Consider the following 9,366-nt stretch of genomic DNA (forward strand, 5'->3'; position numbering starts at 1 on the left):
GCACACTTTTATTATAACTTAATGTATTTTTAATCAGGTTAATAGTAAGTTTGGGGTGAGCCCATACAAATTTTTTTTCCAAATAGATTTTCAATTGGAATGTGAGATAAATAGAATTTCTTCTATAAGATACGACGAGTCCACGGATTCATCCTTTACTTGTGGGATATTATCCTCCTGCTAACAGGAAGTGGCAAAGAGTACCACAGCAGAGCTGTCTATATAGCTCCTCCCTTGACGCCACCCCCCAGTCATTCTCTTTGCCTACTCTAAGTACTAGGAAGGGTGAAGTGAAAGAGGTGATAAAATGTTAGTTTTTATTTTCTTCAAGCAAGAGTTTTTTATTTTAAATGGTACCGGTGTGTACTATTTTCCCTCAGGCAGCAGATGGATGAAGACTTCTGCCTGGAGGCTGATGATCTTAGCAGTTGTTACTAAGATCCAGTGCAGTTCCCACAGAATGGCTGAGAAGTACTTAAGAAACTTCAGTGTGAGGAACGTTTTTCATTCTATAAGCAGTGAGGTATGTTCAGTCATTTTTTTCTGGATATTTCAGAATTGGCTGACAGTATCCCCATGAGGGAGAGGGTAAGCAGTAATCCTAAAGTATAAAGAGGGGTATTACTGAGCTTGCATATATGGGCTATATAAAAATGGTTGACACTGATGTTTGAATGTTTGTGGGCAAACGTTTACATGTTTGGGAGTGCAGTTAGACGTTTTTATGCTTTATTCAAGAGGGTACACATGGCTTCATTTCTGGGTTTATGAACCCACATGGCAAGGTTTTTAGACCGCTCTGGTGCGGTTAAGTTAGGCTGTGAGGCATCGAGTGAGATGGGCAGGGCCTATTTTTGCGCCTCAGTTGCGCAGTTGTTTTTCTCAAGCAAGCAGCAAGCTCCAGATCCGTGGGCCTTTGTGAGCTATATTGGGCTAAAACGAAGGTTTAACCCGGTTGTACAGACCCCTGAGGGCAGGTAGGCACCACAACTCTGCTGCAGGGGGTGCTTTTTATTGAAATAAACGTTTTGCCTTTTTCCGTTTTTTCCTGTAAGGGTTAAGTATTCCTTTCCTTGTGGGGCAAACTTAGCTGCAGAATTGGGATGCTCCTACCATAAAATTGGGACAATTTGATTGTTTTTAAGCACTTTTGGAAAAATTGTATGCTTTTTTTCTCTTAAAGGCGCAGTACCGTTTTTTTAAGATTATTTTTTCACTAAATAAAGTGTTTTCAAGCCTGTTTTTGGTCATTACTAGCCTGTTTAACACATCTGACATTGAGGAAAGCCAATGTTCCATGTGTTTAGAAGCCATTGTGGAACCCCCACTTAAAATGTGTCCCTCGTGTACTGAAAGGGCCTTACATTGCAAGGAACATATTTTAGCTGATAAAAGTATGTCGCAGGATGATTCTCAGTCAGAAGAGAATCAGGTTTTGCCATCTACTCCTCCCCATGTGTCACAACCTTTAACGCCCGCAAAAGCGATGCCAAGTACTTCTAGTGCGTCTAATTCTTTCACCCTGCAAGATATGGCCGCAGTTATGTCTACTACCTTCACAGAGGTATTATCTAAACTGCCTGGTTTGAAGGGGAAGCGCAGTAGGTCCGGTATGAGGTCCGGTATGAGAGTAAATGCTGAGCCCTCTGACGCTTTATTAGCCACCTCCGATGTACCCTCACAATGCTCTGAATTGGGGGTAGGTGAATTGCTGTCTGAGGGAGAGCTTTCTGATTCAGGAAAGATGTTCCCTCAAACAGACTCAGATATGACGGCTTTTAAGTTTAAGCTTGAACACCTCCGCTTGTTACTCAGGTTTTAGCGACTCTGGATGACTGCGACCCTATTGTAATTCCTCCAGAGAAATTGTGTAAAATGGATAGATATCTAGAGGTTCCTTCTTACACTAATGTTTTTCTGGTCCCTAAGAGGATTTCAGACATTGTTACTAAGGAATGGGATAGACCAGGCATTCCGTTCTCTCCCCCTCCTAGTTTTAAGAAAATGTTTCCCATATCTGACACCATTCGGGATTCGTGGCAGACGGTCCCTAAGGTGGAGGGAGCTGTTTCTACCCTAGCTAAGCATACAACTATACCTATTGAGGACAGTTGTGCTTTCAAAGATCCTATGGATAAAAAATTAGAGGGTCTTCTAAAGAAAATATTTATTCATCAGGGTTTTCTTCTGCAACCTATAGCGTGCATTGTTCCTGTAACTACTGCAGCTGCTTTTTGGTTCGAGGCTCTTGAGGAGGCTCTTAAGGTTGAGACCCCATTGGATGAGATTTTAGATAGAATTAAGGCTCTCAAGCTAGCTAATTCTTTTATTACAGATGCCGCTTTTCAACTGGCTAAATTAGCGGCAAAGAATTCAGGTTTTGCCATTTTGGCGTGTAGAGCGTTATGGCTTAAGTCCTGGTCTGCTGATGTGTCATCAAAATGTAAGCTATTAGCTATTCCTTTCAAGGCTAAGACCCTATTTGGGCCTGAACTGAAGGAGATCATTTCCGACATCACTGGAGGAAAAGGCCATGCCCTTCCTCAGGATAAGACAAATAGAATGAGGGCCAAACAGAATAATTTTCGTTCCTTTCGAAACTTCAAAGGTGGTCCCGCTACCTCCTCCCCTGCCACAAAGCAGGAGGGGAATTTTGCTCAATCCAAGTTTGTCTGGAGACCTAACCAGACCTGGAATAAAGGTAAACAGGCCAAGAAGCCCGCTGCTGCTACTACCAAGACAGCATGAAGGGGCAGCCCCCGATCCGGGACCGGATCTAGTGGGGGATGACTTTCTCTCTTTGCTCAGGCTTGGGCAAGAGACGTTCAGGATTCCTGGGCATTAGAAATTGTGACCCAGGGGTATCTTTTAGAATTCAAAGATTCTCCTCCAAAGGGGAGATTTCATCTTTCACGGTTGTCTGTAAACCAGACGAAAAGAGAGGCGTTCTTATGCTGTGTAAAAAACCTATATACTATGGGTGTAATCTGCCCAGTTCCAAAAGCAGAACAGGGGCAGGGGTTTTACTCCAATCTGTTCGTGGTTCCCAAAAAAGAAGGAACCTTCAGACTGATTTTAGATCTCAAGATCCTAAACAAATTTCTCAGAGTCCCATCCTTTTTACCAATGATCCAGGAGGGTCAATATATGACCACCGTGGATTTGAAGGATGTGTATCTTCACATTCCTATCCACAAAGATCATCACCAGTTCCTCAGGTTTGCCTTCCTAGACAAGCATTACCAGTTTGTGGCTCTTCCCTTCAGGTTGGCCGCAGCTCCCAGAATTTTCACAAAAGTACTAGGGTCCCTTTTGGCGGTTCTAAGGCCACGGGGCATAGCAGTGGCACCTTATCTGGATGATATCTTAATTCAGGTGTCAACTTACCAACTAGCCAAATCTCACACAGACATCGTGTTGGCTTTTCTAAGACCTCACGGGTGGAAGGTGAACGTAAAGAAGAGTTCACTTATCCCTCTCACAAGAGTTCCATTCCTGGGAACTCTGATAGATTCGGTAGACATGAACATTTTTCTGACAGAGGTCAGAAAATCAAAGATCTTATCCACCTGCCGAGGACTTCATTCCATTCCTCGGCCGTCAGTGGCTCAGTGTATGGAGGTAATTTGACTAATGGTAGCGGCAATGGACATAATTCCATTTGCTCGCTTTCATCTCAGACCACTGCAACTATGCATGCTCAGACAGTGGAATGGGGATTATGCAAATTTATCTCCTCAGATAAATCTAGATCAAGAGACCAGAGATTCTCTTCTTTGGTGGTTGTCACAGGATCATCTGTCCCAGGGAATGTGTTTCCGCAGGCCAGCATGGGTCATAGTGACGACGGACACCAGCCTATTGGTCTGGGGTGCAGTCTGGAATTCCCTGAAAGCACAGGGTGTGTGGGCTCAGGAGGAGGCTCTCCTTCCAATAAATATTCTAGAACTGAGAGCAATATTCAATGCGCTTCAGGCGTGGCCTCAGCTGGCTTTGGCCAGATTCATAAGATTCCAGTCAGACAATATCATGACTGTAGCATATTTCAATCATCAGGGGGGAACAAAGAGTTCTCTAGCGATGATAGAGGTTTCCAAAATAATTCGATGGGCAGAAACTCACCCTTGCCATTTATCAGCAATCTATATCCCAGGAGTGGAGAACTGGGAAGTGGATTTTCTAAGTCGTCAGACTTTTCATCCGGGGGAGTGGGAGCTCCATCCGGAGGTGTTTGCCCCATTCATCAAGGGGGCACACCAGAATTGGATCTGATGGAATCTCGTCAGAATGCCAAACTTCCTTGTTACGGGTCCAGATCAAGGGATCCCCAAGCAGTACTGATAGAGGCTCTAGCAGTACCTTGGTCGTTCAACCTGGCTTATGTGTTTCCACCATTTCCTCTCCTTCCTCGTCTGATTGCCAGAATCAAACAGGAGAGGGCTTCGGTGATTTTGATAGCACCTGCATGGCCACGCAGGACTTGGTATGCAGACCTGGTGGAAATGTCATCTCTACCACCATGGACACTGCCACTGAGACAGGACCTTCTCATTCAAGGTCCGTTCCAGCATCCAAATCTAGTTTCTCTGCAGCTGACTGCCTGGAGATTGAACGCTTGATTTTATCTAAGCAGGGATTCTATGAGTCGGTTATAGATGCCTTGATTCAGGCTCGAAAGCCTGTCACTAGGAAAATTTACCATAAGATATGGTGTAAATATCTTTATTGGTGTGAATCCAAGGTTACTCATGGAGTAAGATCAGGATTTCTAGGATTTTGTCCTTTCTCCAAGAAGGATTGGAGAAGCTTCTATCTTGGAAAGTTCTGTTTTTAGTTGCGATCTCTTCGGCTCGAAGAGTTTCTGAACTATCTGCATTGCAATGCGACTCTCCTTATCTTGTTTTCCATTCCGATAAGGTGGTTTTGCGTACCAAACCTGGATTCCTTCCTAAAGTTGTTACTAATAAGAATATTAATCAGGAAATTGTTGTTCCTTCTCTGTGTCCTAACCCTTCTTCTAAGAAGGAGCGTCTGTTACACACAGCCTTGAAGTTTCACTTGCAAGCGACCAAAGATTTCCGTCAAACATCTTCTCTGTTTGTTGTCCATTCTGGAAAACATAGAGGTCAAAAGGCTACGGCTACCTCTCTTTCTTTTTGGCTGAAAAGCATCATCCGGTTGGCATACGAGACTGCTGGACAGCAGTCTCCTGAAAGGATTACAGCCTACTCTACTAGAGCGGTGGCTTCCACATGGGCTTTTAAAAACGATGCTTCTGTTGAACAGATTTGTAAGGCTGCGACTTGGTCTTCCCTTCATACCTTTTCCAAATTTTCCAAATTTGATACTTTTGCTTCTTCGGAGGCTATTTTTGGGAGAAAAGTTCTTCAAGCAGTGGTGCCTTCTGTTTAGGCATCTGTCTTGTCCCTCCCGTTCATCCGTGTCCTTTAGCTTTGGTATTGTATCCCACAAGTAAAGGATGAATCCGTGGACTCGTCGTATCTTATAGAAGAAAAGTAAATTTATGCTTACTTGATAAATTGATTTCTTCTATGATACGACAAGTCCACGGCCCGCCCTGTCATTTTAAGACAGATTATATTTTTTGATTTAAAACTTCAGTCACCTCAGCACCTTTTAGTTTCTCCTTTTTCTTCCTATACCTTCGGTCGAATGACTGGGGGGTGGAGTCAAGGGAGGAGCTATATAGACAGCTCTGCTGTGGTGCTCTTTGCCACTTCCTGTTAGCAGAGGATAATATCCCACAAGTAAAGGATGAATCCGTGGACTCGTCGTATCATAGAAGAAATCAATTTATCAGGTAAGCATAAATTTACTTTTTTTAAAGAACAATTTTAAAGATATTTAACATTTTCAACTTTTATAAAGGAAGATGTCTTTTTATGTAAATAGGAATGTATTGAGACTCTAATGGATATAGGTATTTTTTTTTTATTTCAAAACCCTTGTGACTTAGTAAGTTTTCAGTATGGACTATAAAGAATAATAATACGGTTTTATTCCAATTTGGAGGTTTCCAAGTAGAAAATTAGTCTTTAACAATTGTTGCTCAAGAAATCGCTGACATTCTTTATATATATATATATATATATATATATATATATATATATATATATATATATATATATATATATATATATATATATATATATATAAAGAAGGAAATTTTGGTATTATAAAAATATACAATACATAGACCTAGATTTGGAGTTTGGCGTTAGCCGTGAAAACCAGCGTTAGAGGCTCCTAACGCTGGTTTTAGGCTACCGCCGGTATTTGGAGTCACTCAAAATAGGGTCTAACGCTCACTTTTCAGCCGCGACTTTTCCATACCGCAGATCCCCTTACGTAAATTGCGTATCCTATCTTTTCAATGGGATCTTTCTAACTCCGGTATTTCGAGTCGTTTCTGAAGTGAGCGTTAGACATCTAACGACAAAACTCCAGCCGCAGGAAAAAAGTCAGTAGTTAAGAGCTTTCTGGGCTAACGCCGGTTCATAAAGCTCTTAACTACTGTACTCTAAAGTACACTAACACCCATAAACTACCTATGTACCCCTAAACCGAGACCCCCCCACATCGCCGACACTCGAATAAATTTTTTTAACCCCTAATCTGCCGACCGCCACCTACGTTATCCTTATGTACCCCTAATCTGCTGCCCCTAACACCGCTGACCCCTATATTATATTTATTAACCCCTAATCTGCCCCCCTCAACGTCGCCTCCACCTGCCTACACTTATTAACCCCTAATCTGCCGACCGCAAAGCGCCGCCACCTACGTTATCCTTATGTACCCCTAATCTGCTGCCCCTAACACCGCCGACCCCTGAATTATATTTATTAACCCCTAATCTGCCCCCCTCAACGTCGCCTCCACCTTCCTACACTTATTAACCCCTAATCTGCCGAGCGGACCTAAGCGCTACTATAATAAAGTTATTAACCCCTAATCCGCCTCACTAACCCTATAATAAATAGTATTAACCCCTAATCTGCCCTCCCTAACATCGCCGACACCTAACTTCAGTTATTAACCCCTAATCTGCCGACCGGAGCTCACCGCTATTCTAATAAATGTATTAACCCCTAAAGCTAAGTCTAACCCTAACACTAACACCCCCCTAAATTAAATATAATTTTAATCTAACGAAATTAATTATCTCTTATTAAATAAATTATTCCTATTTAAAGCTAAATACTTACCTGTAAAATAAATCCTAATAAAGCTACAATATAAATTATAATTATATTATAGCTATTTTAGGATTAATATTTATTTTACAGGTAACTTTGTATTTATTTTAACCAGGTACAATAGCTATTAAATAGTTAAGAACTATTTAATAGCTAAAATAGTTAAAATAATTACAAATTTACCTGTAAAAGAAATCCTAACCTAAGTTACAATTAAACCTAACACTATACTATCAATAAATTAATTAAATAAACTACCTACAATTACCTACAATTAACCTAACACTACACTATCAATAAATTAATTAAATACAATTCCTACAAATAAATACAATTAAATAAACTTGCTGAAGTACAAAAAATAAAAAAGAACTGTTACAAAAAAATAAAAAAATATTTACAAACATAAGAAAAATATTACAACAATTTTAAACTAATTACACCTACTATAAGCCCCCTAATAAAATAACAAAGCCCCCCAAAATAAAAAAATGCCCTACCCTATTCTAAATAACTAAAGTTCAAAGCTCTTTTACCTTACCAGCCCTGAACAGGGCCCTTTGCGGGGCATGCCCCAAGAAGTTCAGCTCTTTTGCCTGTAAAAGAAAAAATACAATACCCAAGCCCCCCAACATTACAACCCACCACCCACATACCCCTAATCTAACCCAAACCCCCCTTAAATAAACCTAACACTAAGCCCCTGAAGATCTTCCTACCTTATCTTCACCTCACCGGGTTCAACAATCTGTTCAGAAGAGCTCCTCCGATGTCCTGATCCAAGCCCAAGCGGGGGGCTGAAGAGGTCCATGATCCGGATGAAGTCTTCATCCAAGCGGGAGCTGAAGAGGTCCATGATCCGGATGAAGTCTTCTATCAACGGCATCTTCAATCTTCTTTCTTCCGGATCCATCTTGCAGACCTCCGACGCGGAACATCCTGCTGGCCCAACGGACTAACGACGAATGACGGTTCCTTTAAGGGACGTCATCCAAGATGGTGTCCCTCGAATTCCGATTGGCTGATAGGAGTCTATCAGCCAATCGGAATTAAGGTAGGAATATTCTGATTGGCTGATGGAATCAGCCAATCAGAATCAAGTTCAATCTGATTGGCTGATCCAATCAGCCAATCAGATTGAGCTTGCATTCTATTGGCTGATCGGAACAGCCAATAGATTGCGAGCTCAATCTGATTGGCTGATTGAATCAGCCAATCGGATTGAACTTGAATCTGATTGGCTGATTCCATCAGCCAATCAGAATATTCCTACCTTAATTCCGATTGGCTGATAGAATCCTATCAGCCAATCGGAATTCGAGGGACGCCATCTTGGATGACGTCCCTTAAAGGAACCGTCATTCGTCGTTAGTCCGTCGGGCCAGCAGGATGTTCCGCGTCGGAGGTCTGCAAGATGGATCCGGAAGAAAGAAGATTGAAGATGCCGTTGATAGAAGACTTCATCCGGATCATGGACCTCTTCAGCTCCCGCTTGGATGAAGACTTCATCCGGATCATGGACGTCTTCAGCCCCCCGCTTGGGCTTGGATCAGGACATCGGAGGAGCTCTTCTGGACAGATCGTTGAACCCGGTGAGGTGAAGAAAAGGTAGGAAGATCTTCAGGGGCTTAGTGTTAGGTTTATTTAAGGGGGGTTTGGGTTAGATTAGGGGTATGTGGGTGGTGGGTTGTAATGTTGGGGGGCTTGGGTATTGTATTTTTTCTTTTACAGGCAAAAGAGCTGAACTTCTTGGGGCATGCCCTGCAAAGGGCCCTGTTCAGGGCTGGTAAGGTAAAAGAGCTTTGAACTTTAGTTATTTAGAATAGGGTAGGGCATTTTTTTATTTTGGGGGGCTTTGTTATTTTATTAGGGGGCTTAGAGTAGGTGTAATTAGTTTAAAATTGTTGTAATATTTTTCTTATGTTTGTAAATATTTTTTTATTTTTTGTAACTTAGTTCTTTTTTATTTTTTGTACTTTAGCAAGTTTATTTAATTGTATTTATTTGTAGGAATTGTATTTAATTAATTTATTGATAGTGTAGTGTTAGGTTAATTGTATGTAATTGTAGGTAGTTTATTTAATTAATTTATTGATAGCATAGTGTTAGGTTTAATTGTAACTTAGGTTAGGATTTCTTTTACAGG

The sequence above is a fragment of the Bombina bombina genome, chromosome 1 (genome assembly GCF_027579735.1).
Source record: "Bombina bombina isolate aBomBom1 chromosome 1, aBomBom1.pri, whole genome shotgun sequence".
NCBI classification, from domain to species: Eukaryota; Metazoa; Chordata; class Amphibia; order Anura; family Bombinatoridae; genus Bombina; species Bombina bombina.